The following is a 12,621-nucleotide window of genomic DNA, read 5'->3' on the forward strand; positions in this document are numbered from 1 at the left end:
TATTCAAACTTTAAATGATTACTTAAACAGATATAAATATAAACAATAAAATGCTTTCTTTGTTTGTTATTACTGGAATGAACGGTCGCAGCTATTGCAGAAAAAATTTACATAACCCGCTTACGCGGGTTATGTATTTTTTCTGCAACAGCTGCTTCCGTTCATTCCAGTAATAACAAACAAAGAAAGCATTTTATTGTTTAATTAAACTCAGAATCCCATGGGAGAATGGTGGGATTTTCAGTCCCCCCAACTATCCCACCATTCTCCCATATATGGGAGTAAAAATGTCAGGTGGGATATTTTCTCCCATCAGGATTTTTTCTCCCACAATTTGTTCAAATGGGATAAATACCACGGATATTGACAATAAAGCAATTTCTCCCATACATCGTGAAACATGGAATATATCCCAATCCCATACATTACGAAGATGACAAATTTCTCATCATAATATATAGAATATATTCCAACTATAACAATATATTGGAGAAAATAATTCATTGTCAATATCCGTGGGATTTATCCCATTTGAACACAGTCATGGGAGAAAAAGTTATCCCAACTGACATTTTTTCTCCCATGGGAGAATGGTGGGATAGTTGATGGGACTGAAAATCCCACCATTCTCCCATGGGATTCTGAGTTTTAGAACTTCAAGTGATATAAACATATTTTTGATATCATATTTAGAAATGGTAGTAAAAAGTCGGGACTATGTTCTGTCCAGAGTTAAATGTCGTACTGTTTACAATATATTTTGTTGATAAACATAGATTCACGTCTGTAAACTATAATTTACAATCGTGAACTATAGTTGAGAGTTGTAAACCATAGTTTACAAATCGTGAAACTGTATTTATCAGATATTCTACCACGATTATTGTAAAGATCAAAGGAAACCGGCGGACATTATTCTCAAATCTATGTTTTGCAATGATTTTTCGCAAATGATTGTTTTCAGTGATAAGTATAGTTTATGGTTCTGAAACATGATTATCGCGTTAACTATCATGGTTTACAGATGTAAAATGTAGATTAACGTTGTTAACTATACTTTACAGTCCGTAAACTATAGTTTACAACCGATAAACCTAATTTATCGACTGTGAAACTATGTTTAGCTCATTTTTGTGAATTTGGCGTGCCATAAACAATACGTGGTCAAAGCCATTGTCGGCTTCTCTGTTTATATGCAAAATATTATCATCATTATTTCATTGAATCGGACATCCAATCGATGAGATGTACGCTGATCAACATGTGAAACTTTAGCACACTTGATCTAACAGAGCGACGTGCTACCGGTATTATTGGAATGATAGTATGAATTAAAAGTTTGAATTAAAGTTTACAAAAAAGCTTTTAGAATTTGTGTTTTGAAACTTTAGAAAAGTCGTAGTCATAAAATTAAGAAATCTTTTTCCTTCGGAAAATTAAGAAGTTGAAATCTATCCCTCCTCGAAATATTGGAGTTTGGATACAGGACCAAAGGCTTAGTGCCTTCCTAAATGCTGATTGGATGAAAACAAAATGACAACGGGTAACTAGTACCAAGTATTACAACAAGGCTTAAACAAATTGCCTTCCAGTTAAATCGTAGTAGGCGGGGCTAATATTATTGATTGCCTAAAGAAACCTCTACGTTGCACCCAGTAAATGCCCGTACTCACATTTGTGTTGTTCAGCACTAAAAACAGCTCACCCTTTTCATAGCTGTTTCTCAGAATTGAGCTTAGCTCACAGGTTAATCTCTATCCTTCCAATAACAGCGTGTCATTTTGCTTGATCCAGCGTGCTAAAGTTTCACATGTTGATTACCATATTACTCATCGATTGGACGTTTGTTTTCAATGACAGCAAAACTACTTTGCATATGAAATACAAAACCCAGCAATGACACTTACAGTACTGACCAATCGTATTCAATGATTGTTGGCGAGAATGCAGTAGACAATAATCACATATGGACAGGAAAAGCAAGTTTTAATCCTAAAAATGATGATACTGATTGCTATGAATATAATATAATAAATAGTATAATAGCTTAATATTTAATACTTATTTCATGCTTTAAATTTTCTCATACGTATCAAAATTAACTCCATTTGGTCAAATCACAACAAATATGAGAGGTGCTGTTTTGAGGAGAGAAATTTATTTCTTTACGTTTTTCCTTCGGTACTCTCCATGAATTTTCGTATCTAAGGAAACTGGTTTTTCATGCACGAGCGCTTTAGCATTCACTATAGATACATTTACCGGGGAATGTTCGATTAATGCGACATTTGTTACAACGAATCGCAGGTTGTTTTGTGTCCTTGGCTTTTCCTGCCCACCCAGCCCTTGCATTGTTCATTTTGTAAAATTTATGCTTTTGAATTGTATTATTTGAATAAAAATGCGATTTGTAACGAACGCAACAATCCTACAGCATATTCTTTTTCTTTGTTTCAATAAATTAGTCAAGAAAATATTTATTATCGTTTTAAGAACAGCGTGACACTTTGCTCTGTGGGACATGCTAAAAATTTTGTAAGCTGATTATCATATTACTCATCGATTGGCTGTTCGAGTTCATTGAGATGAATGGTAATTTGCATATCAAACACAAAACCCAGGAGCGCACTGACCAATGACAATCTATGGTATTTACTATTATCGTTTTACAAACAGCTTGACAGTTTGCTTGATAGGGCGTGTTAAAATTTTGTGAGCTGATTATCATTTTACTCATCGATTGGGTGTTTGATTTCAATGGAATCAATAATACTTTGCATATGAAACACAGAACCCAACAATACCACTGATAATATATTGACCAATCGTACTGAATGACTTTTGAGTATGCAGTAAACAACAATTACACGAGGACGGACAATTTAAGCAAATTTTACAATTTATAATGATGATATTTATAGCTACATGGTACAACACTAGCAGGGTAGCCTTACTAATTTTATTCTTTAAATTCTCCTATACGTATTTAAAACCCCATCCTGTCAAATCACAACAAAAACGGGCTTTGACAGACCACGTGTTGCTGGTGAGTAACAAATGCCGCACTGGTAAACAATCATTCATTCTGATTGGCCAGTATTATCAGGATATTGTTGTATTCTGAGTTTCATATGCAAATTAGTATTGATTCCATTGAAATCGAACATCCAATTGATGAGCAAAATGAAATCAGCACACAAAATTTTAGCACGTCCCGTCAAGCAAACTGTCACGCTGTTAGTAAAATGATAATATTTTCGGAATATTTTCGGAGGAGTGAAACGAGGGTGAATCAGAATCAGAAAATTTTATTTCGAGTCGGATTTTTTAAACAGAAACATAAGCTCTGTAGAGCTTTTGACCGACATTATATTAGTACTACACTATCTACACATATAAAACAGTTAGAATTACATTGTCATGCATCACAACAAGCAATATTGACACATATACACACAAAACGACACAGAAAGCACATATATATCATGCATATAAATAAGACAACACAGAAAATAAATATAAATGAGTGTCCAAGTAGCACTTATGCTCTAAAAATATAGTCTATGAATTATATATTTGATAAAAATATTTTATATTTTGATAAAAATATAGCAAATTTGTTTAATTAAAAGTATATTTTTAATACTATAAATTTATGACTACTAAATTTACTCACTTTTAAAGCAAAAACAAAACAGAAATAAACTTAAAACAGAAGAACAATACCAAAATAAATAAATAAATAAATAAAAAGGAACTAAAAAGAAATTGAGCAACAACTGAAGATTAAGATTTGAGGTGAAAATAAAACAGACTTTGACTGACCACGTTTTGCTGGTGACTACAAATGCCGCTCTGGAAAACAATCATTCAATACGATTGGCCAGTGCTAGCGGGGTATTGTTAGATTCTTTGTTTCATAAGCAAAGTAGCACTGGTTTCATTCAAATCAAACATCCAATCGATTAATAATATGATAATCAATTTGTGAAATTTTACTATGGTCGATCAAGCAAAGTGACACGCTGTTTTTGGAATGATAGTAGGCCCATTCAAAAAAATGTTTGGTTTCCCTTTCCCGACCGATTGGCTAAACATGATCAGACTATAAAAAAACCCAACCTTTTTAACCATCAGAAAGCAATTTTTTTGTATACATGTATACGTACTCTGTGGCCCTTTTCACAAATAATCTTACGATTTAGACTGACACCCCCCCCTTCAACAACAAATAGCTAAGTTGCAAAATCTTATTTTTCTATTGCATCATATTAATATTTTATTGCTAAATTGTAATTGATTATTTAGAAAAATATCTTTATTACATAAAATGTTACAAAGTTGTGAAATTTTAGTCTTAGTCCACCAACCATCAGCGGGCATCAGACCAGTTACGAAATAGGATTGATATTTTCGATTTTGGCCATTTTTAAAACTTATCAAACGTTTTTCAGTTAAGTTGAATTTGAATGTGTTTTTTTTTCAGTATCGCCTTCCTCCGCCGCCCCCGTATCCACATTCAAGAACCGTGTTGAATAATATTGTGAATCAAAATGTATTACTTTTCATTCACGGACGGTGCATTCGATAAATAATTTCATACATGCCAAATGTTTTTAAAGTAATCACATTAGGATTAATTTTTTAAAATGATTTAGTGGTATATACATGTACTCAGTAACAATTTATAATTTGCCAAAACTTTTTTAAAAGATTTTTTCGAAATGATGAATAAATCAGCAAAGTCGAGTTGTTCGAATTCCGTCAATGGATTGTCGATACTACCCGAGTTTATAAATTTTACACTGTTGCAGTCAAATCAAATACATGTATGCTGCCAGCAGTACCACTGTTCGACTGTCCTTCAGGATAATTTTTTAACATTTGCACGAACAAAAGTACTCAACACATCCCAATTCCCTAAATAGGAATGGTTGATTACTATTAGCGTCGGTGATTCCATTCCTGTTAGACAAACATAAAAAAGTTTAAAAATTGAAATAGAAAAAAAAAGTTTAATTAATATATATTTTTTTTACTTAATGATGAAAATATTGATAATTTATCTGCTGGAAGCCTCTAGTTTAAAATTTTCTTAATGTACGTGGAAAATATTTAGAAATTTAGAAAATATATTTGAATCTTTGAATAAAATCATTTAAAAACATGTGACTCACGGAAAAGAATGAAACACAGATATACAGTGTATTTTTATGATAAAATACAATGAAGAGCGGATTTAGGGACATATTTTTTCATATTTAAGATAAAACAAATCCAGATAAAATTCAGATAAAAACCCATTTAAATAAATGCAAAACTATTAAGTAATTAAATTAAATGTATTCTAATGCACAAAACTTCACGTACTAAGTTTAGAAAAATTATCATAGAATTTTACATAATAACAATAAAGTTACAAAACATTTGCATATTTTGCAGTAAACTAACATAATACCATTTATATACATTAATAAGCATAAATTATTACCAATTTCCTTGAACTTACATAGGTAGTAATAAACTTGCATTTCTTATTATAAATTACCATAAATAATGCATCAATTACTCTAGTTTTAAAAAAAAAAATACATATATAAAGGCAAAAAAAATAATTGAATACTTTGTAAGAATGATTGAAATTGTATCAATTTAGCTTCATTTACAAAAATTAGCTAATCTTAAAATATAATTGAATGAACTTAATTTAAATAAAAAAGCATAAATTTGCTTAGAATTCTATAAATTTTCAAAGAATAGCACAATTTTGTTTAAAATTAGCTTCTTTGGAATAAATTTAATAACGTTAATCGTTATTTGCATCCATTTACATAGAATTAGCTTCATTTGCATGAAATTAACCCCATTTGCATAAAATTTTTGCCCAAAAAAATCAAAAATGCATAAAATCAACTTCATTTGCATAAATTAACTGAATTTATACGATATGCGTAATATACAAGGTTTTTTATTTAAATTTACATAAAATTAGCTTCATTTGGATAAAATTAGCCTCATTTACATAAAATTAGCTTCATTTGCATAAAATTAGCTTAATTTGCATAGATTTAGCATAAAATTAGCCTCATTTATGCATAAATTTGCATCAAATTAGCTTCATTTGCATAACTCTAGCTTCATTTGCATAAATTTAGCTTCATTTACATAGAATTAGCTTCATTTGCATAAATTTAGCTTCATTTGCATAAATTTGCATAAATTTAGCTTCATTTGCATAATTTTAGCTTCATTTACATAAAATTAGCTTCATTTGCATAAATTATATACTAATTATATGCAAATGAAGCTAATTTTATGCAAATTTATGCAAATGAAGCTAAATTTATGCAAATGAAGCTAATTTTATGTAAATTTATGCAAATGAAGCTAATTTTATGCATTTTCGATATGAAAGTAAATTTATGTAAATGAGGATAATTTTATGCTAATTTATTCAAATTCATTGCTATTTATGCTTAATTATCGGATTTTATTTAATTTAATGCTTATCTATTGAAATTTATTAAATTCTTCATAAATTCTTTTTAACTTTAATACTTATACATGAATGTGAAAACTGTAATTTTATGCAATGAATTTTTTTTATTATGTTTAATTTTATCTCGTTAATTAAAATTACTTTGAAGAAATTTCTGCTAAATTTTGAAAATCACATAAATATTCATTTCTTATTGCTATTTGTTTTCTACTACATATGAGTATATTTTATTTAGTATGTTAATTTTTGCTTATTTAAATATTAAAAACAATTCAAACTCTCTGAAATTTATAAAGTTGTTTTAAGGATGGATTCTTGTCAGCATTTTACGTCGTCAATGGGTCTCCATAGATTTTGTAAGTCGTAAAATGCAAATTATATATTTAATCAATCTAAATGAAAAATTATTGATTAATTTATCAGTTTATGTATTTTTGAATCTATTTCTATTAAAAAATATAAGTTGTTCGTAATTTTTTCTTTGATTTGCGACAATTGCCATAAAATGCGCAGTTCCGTAGCGAATGTCAACATGTCGTTTCCCGTAGAAAACCCCGACAGGATTGTTTCGTAAAATCTACAGGCTGTGATCATTATTGAAGCATTGTAGAAGCCCAGGGATGATTAAACCAATTTTAAGTCACCCATTTCTTTATGCCCGGGACACCCGATCAACCAAAAGAAACTTGAAGGTCACAAACATGCGAGATTGCAGACCCACATTGCCTCGATCGCCTGATGTCATGTCGTGTCACTGTGCAGTGAGATTTTACATGTAAGTAAGTTATGTATGTCTGGCAATTTAATTGAAATTGAATTACATAGTTTTTATTGATAAATGGGCATTCGCAAGGATATTATAGATCGATGTATTTCGTATGCTTGTTCTCGCGATCGACAGTTCAACATTTGAGGATTGAAATTTATCATTTCCGTTTGTATGTCAGTTTTATGAATACTATTTATTGGTTCCTATTTATTCACAAAAATAGCATTTTTTGTATATGATTACAACAAGTTATATAATACTAACTAGCCTTATTTGTTAAAGACACAACAATTATGAAGTTGCCAGAAAAGTAAGGTGTTCCGCTGGGGTACAAATCAAAGTGAAAAAATAGGGATATTGCATGTGGAAATATCAATAACATTGAAACAAACAGTTGTCTAATTTATGGAGGAAAATGAAACACAATGGTTCAGAAATTATTTATATTATTGTATTTTTTCTGTGTTTTTAGGTTTAAAATGTTTTTTTTTATAGTACAAATTTTATAATATAAGACATTACAGTGGACCTTCAGATATCCGGACGCCAGATATCCGGATGCTTCAGTATCCGGACGATTTTTCAATGGAACCAAATTTTTAAATGTTATTTTGTTTTGTTTAACTGTTGATTCAGATATCCGGATACATTTAATACTTTTTTTTTAATTGTAGGCAAAAACATTGGACTCTCAGCAGGTGAACAGATGTTCAGCAAGAAATTCTCACATCAAGTGAGTGATGAACTAAAAAGATTTTCTCAATTTTCAGCAAGTTAAGATTTTTCATCAAAGTCATTAAAAATCATTTCTGAGAAAGCATTTAAACAAATAATATCAGATCAATATTCAAAAGAGAAAAGGTTCACAATTCACCAAACTAAAATTTATCAAGTTACTGTTGTTTTTGATGATTTCAGATGCTGTAGATTACACTGATATACCCCCCCCCCCCAAAGAAAAAAAGAACAGAGAGACCAATCATTAACAGCTTGAGACTTAGTGCACATAACCTTGCCACAGAAAAGGGGATCGAGAGAATTGCCTATTAATACTCCCTAATGAAAGATTTTATAAATTATTTGTAACACAGGGGAGATTTAAGATGGTTTTTATTTTCAATTCAGCTACCAAAAATACAATAATTATAAGATAACTTTTGAAAGGAAGTTGATGTATTTTTTTCTTGAAAGGAAAAGTATCAAATTTGTCTCATATACCTTTGATAGTCATGTCCAGAAATACTGAAAATAACACTTATTTATTAAGAAATATCATATATTTAGAAATCATTTTTATACATAATTATTGTGTATTATTGTGTAAATTATCTTATTGTATGATTTATGTATAGCCTCAAAATCTAGAAACAGTGTATTGTTTAAAATTTTATGAATAATTGCTGATTCTTATACCAGTATGTTGCGCCTTTAACAATTATTGTAATTGTGTTAGCGCCGATAAATATTTATATACATAATTATACTTCTCTGGTATATATACATGCATGTGATATATTTGTTCATGTACAATACATCTATTAATTAAGATTCCATAATATAACCCATGTCAAAGTGGAAGGCAGTTTGTTGGAAGTTATTTAGCCTTCCCAGTTTTATTTTTTAAGCAGTTTATTAGCAGTTCCCTTAGCCTTCCTTGTCCCTCAAACAAGTTGATTTAATATTCATAGAAATAGGCACTTCAAGGTAGTTTTTCTTAGCCTTCCCAGTTCTCAACCAGTTGTGAAGCAGTTATTTTCAGCGAAATATTTAAATGAGTTTAAAAATACTGCTTGAACCTGCAAATAACTACTTCAGAACTGTTAATCCATTTCCATTTATGGTTGTGGCTAATGAATATTCAAAGCAATATGATGATGCTGAAACTGGTACACAAACGTACAATTTCAAATTGAAACCCTGTCAAAATTAATGTCTAAAATATTTCCAACTTGGCATAAAACAATAATAATCCATGAAATACAGTTAACAACAAAATTGTAAGTTAATTATTTATCAAATTTTCCCAAGTCTGAATTCCAGTTAAAAACACTAGCAAAATTTAGAAATACATTAGCAAATATCCTTAGAATGTATAATTTACCAAAACAATTTCAAGTAATTCTAAAATTAATCAGCAATTTATCACAAATTCAAACAACCAGTAAATTTTAACCAAGTCGAATTTCTCAGCCAAAATGACTAAAATCTGATCAAAACTTAATTCCTGCAAAATTCCACAAATATTCCAACAGTTCCTCAAAAATCCTTAAAATAACCCTGGCTCTTCTTAAATAAAACTAAACAAGAGGCCCAGGGGCCACATCGCTCACCTGAGCAATTGGCTCGGAAAAAACACAGATCAGATCAGAACTGAAAGTAAACTGGGGGGGGGGCACTTGAATTTTACACCCCCCCCCCAGGGGGTCATGATTTGAACAAACTTGAATCTACACTACCTGAGGATGATTCCCTATAAATATAACGAAGCCTGTCTTTGAAGTACTTGAAAAGAAGATTTTAAAAGGTTTCCCTATATGTTCCTATGTAAAACTTTGATCCGCCATTTTGGCTCCACCCTACCCCCGGGGGTCATGATTTGTACAAACTTGAATCTACACTACCTGAAGATAATCCCAAATGAGTTTCATCTTTCCTGGCCCAGTGGTTCTTGAGAAGAAGATTTTTAAAGATTTTTCCTATATATTCCTATGTAAAACTTTGATCGGCCATTTTGGCCCCACCCTACCCCCGGGGGTCATGATTTGAACAAACTTGAATCTACACTACCTGAGGATGATCCCACATGAGTTTCATCTTTCCTGGCCCAGTGGTTCTTGAGAAGAAGATTTTAAAAGATTTTTCTAATATATTCCTAAGTAAAACTTTGATCGGCCATTTTGGCCCCACCCTACCCTCGGGGTCATGATTTGAACAAACTTGAATCTACACTACCTGAAGATAATCCCAAATGAGTTTCATCTTTCCTGGCCCAGTGGTTCTTGAGAAGAAGATTTTTAAAGATTTTTCCTATATATTCCTATGTAAAACTTTGATCGGCCATTTTGGCCCCACCCTACCCCCGGGGGTCATGATTTGAACAAACTTGAATCTACACTACCTGAAGATAATCCAAAATGAGTTTCATCTTTCCTGGCCCAGTGGTTCTTGAGAAGAAGATTTTAAAAGATTTTTCTAATATATTCCTAAGTAAAACTTTGATCGGCCATTTTTGCCCCACCCTACCCCCGGGGGTCATGATTTGAACAAACTTGAATCTACACTACCTGAAGATAATCCCAAATGAGTTTCATCTTTCCTGGCCCAGTGGTTCTTGAGAAGAAGATTTTTAAAGATTTTTCCTATATATTCCTATGTAAAACTTTGATCGGCCATTTTGGCCCCACCCTACCCCCAGGGGTCATGATTTGAACAAACTTGAATCTACACTACCTGAAGATAATCCCAAATGAGTTTCATCTTTCCTGGCCCAGTGGTTCTTGAGAAGAAGATTTTTAAAGATTTTTCCTATATATTCCTATGTAAAACTTTGATCGGCCATTTTGGCCCCACCCTACCCCCGGGGGTCATGATTTGAATAAACTTGAATCTACACTACCTGAGGATGATCCCACATGAGTTTCATCTTTCCTGGCCCAGTGGTTCTTGAGAAGAAGATTTTTAAAGATTTTTCTAATATATTCCTAAGTAAAACTTTGATCGGCCATTTTGGCCCCACCCTACCCCCGGGGGTCATGATTTGAACAAACTTGAATCTACACTACCTGAAGATAATCCCAAATGAGTTTCATCTTTCCTGGCCCAGTGGTTCTTGAGAAGAAGATTTTTAAAGATTTTTCCTATATATTCCTATGTAAAACTTTGATCGGCCATTTTGGCCCCACCCTACCCCCAGGGGTCATGATTTGAACAAACTTGAATCTACACTACCTGAAGATAATCCCACATGAGTTTCATCTTTCCTGGCCCAGTGGTTCTTGAGAAGAAGATTTTTAAAGATTTTTCCTATATATTCCTATGTAAAACTTTGATCGGCCATTTTGGCCCCACCCTACCCCCAGGGGTCATGATTTGAACAAACTTGAATCTACACTACCTGAAGATAATCCCACATGAGTTTCATCTTTCATTGCCCAGTGGTTCTTGAGAAGAAGATTTTTAAAGATTTTTCCTATATATTCCTATGTAAAACTTTGATCGGCCATTTTGGTCCCCCCCTACCCCCAGGGGTCATGATTTGAACAAACTTGAATCTACACTACCTGAAGATAATCCCACATGAGTTTCATCTTTCCTGGCCCAGTGGTTCTTGAGAAGAAGATTTTTTAAGATTTTTTCTATATATTCCTATGTAAAACTTTGATCGGCCATTTTGGCCCCACCCTCCCCCCGGGGGTCATGATTTGAACAAACTTGAATCTACACTACCTGAAGATGATCCCAAATGAGTTTCATCTTTCCTGGCCCAGTGGTTATTGAGAAGATTTTTAAAGATTTTTCCTATATATTCCTATGTAAAACTTTGATCGGCCATTTTGGCCCCACCCTACCCCCGGGGGTCATGATTTGAACAAACTTGAATCTACACTACCTGAAGATGATCCCAAATGAGTTTCATCTTTCCTGGCCCAGTGGTTATTGAGAAGAAGATTTTTACAGATTTTTTCCTATGTATTCCTACATAAAACTTTGATCGGCCATTTTGGCCCCACCCTACCCCCGGGGGTCATGATTTGAACAAACTTGAATCTACACTACCTGAGGATGATCCCACATGAGTTTCATCTTTCCTGGCCCAGTGGTTCTTGAGAAGAAGATTTTTTAAGATTTTTTCTATATATTCCTATGTAAAACTTTGATCGGCCATTTTGGCCCCACCCTACCCCCGGGGGTCATGATTTGAACAAACTTGAATCTACACTACCTGAAGATGATCCCAAATGAGTTTCATCTTTCCTGGCCCAGTGGTTATTGAGAAGAAGATTTTTAAAGATTTTTTCTATATATTCCTATGTAAAACTTTGATCGGCCATTTTGGCTCCACCCTACCCCCGGGGGTCATGATTTGAACAAACTTGAATCTACACTACCTGAGGATGATTCCATATGAGTTTCATTTTTCCTGGCCCAGTGGCCCAGTGATAAAAATGCCATTAATTTTTCTCTAATTCATAATTATCTCCCCTTGGAAAAGGGCCTGGCCCTTCATTTGAACAAACTTGAATTCCCTTCACCCAAGGATACTTTGTACCAAGTTTGGTTGAAATCGGCCCAGTGGTTCTTGAGAAGAAGATGAAAATGTGAAAAGTTTACGACAACGACGACGACGACAGAC

The 12,621-nt window shown here is 32.5% G+C and overlaps 1 long non-coding RNA gene across 1 annotated transcript; it reads left to right on the top strand.

Moving 5' to 3' along the window:
• Positions 1-6,913: 6,913 nt before the first annotated feature.
• LOC134249442 (uncharacterized) lies at positions 6,914-8,824 on the top strand. The gene is made up of 3 exons (XR_009988282.1): positions 6,914-7,274; positions 7,943-8,001; positions 8,187-8,824. It is a non-coding gene; the product is annotated as an uncharacterized LOC134249442 (long non-coding RNA).
• The last annotated feature ends 3,797 nt before the right edge of the window (positions 8,825-12,621 follow it).

The sequence above is a fragment of the Saccostrea cucullata genome, unplaced genomic scaffold (genome assembly GCF_032062105.1).
Source record: "Saccostrea cucullata isolate Sc308-1 unplaced genomic scaffold, CSIRO_AGI_Scuc_v1 ctg1043, whole genome shotgun sequence".
NCBI classification, from domain to species: Eukaryota; Metazoa; Mollusca; class Bivalvia; order Ostreida; family Ostreidae; genus Saccostrea; species Saccostrea cuccullata.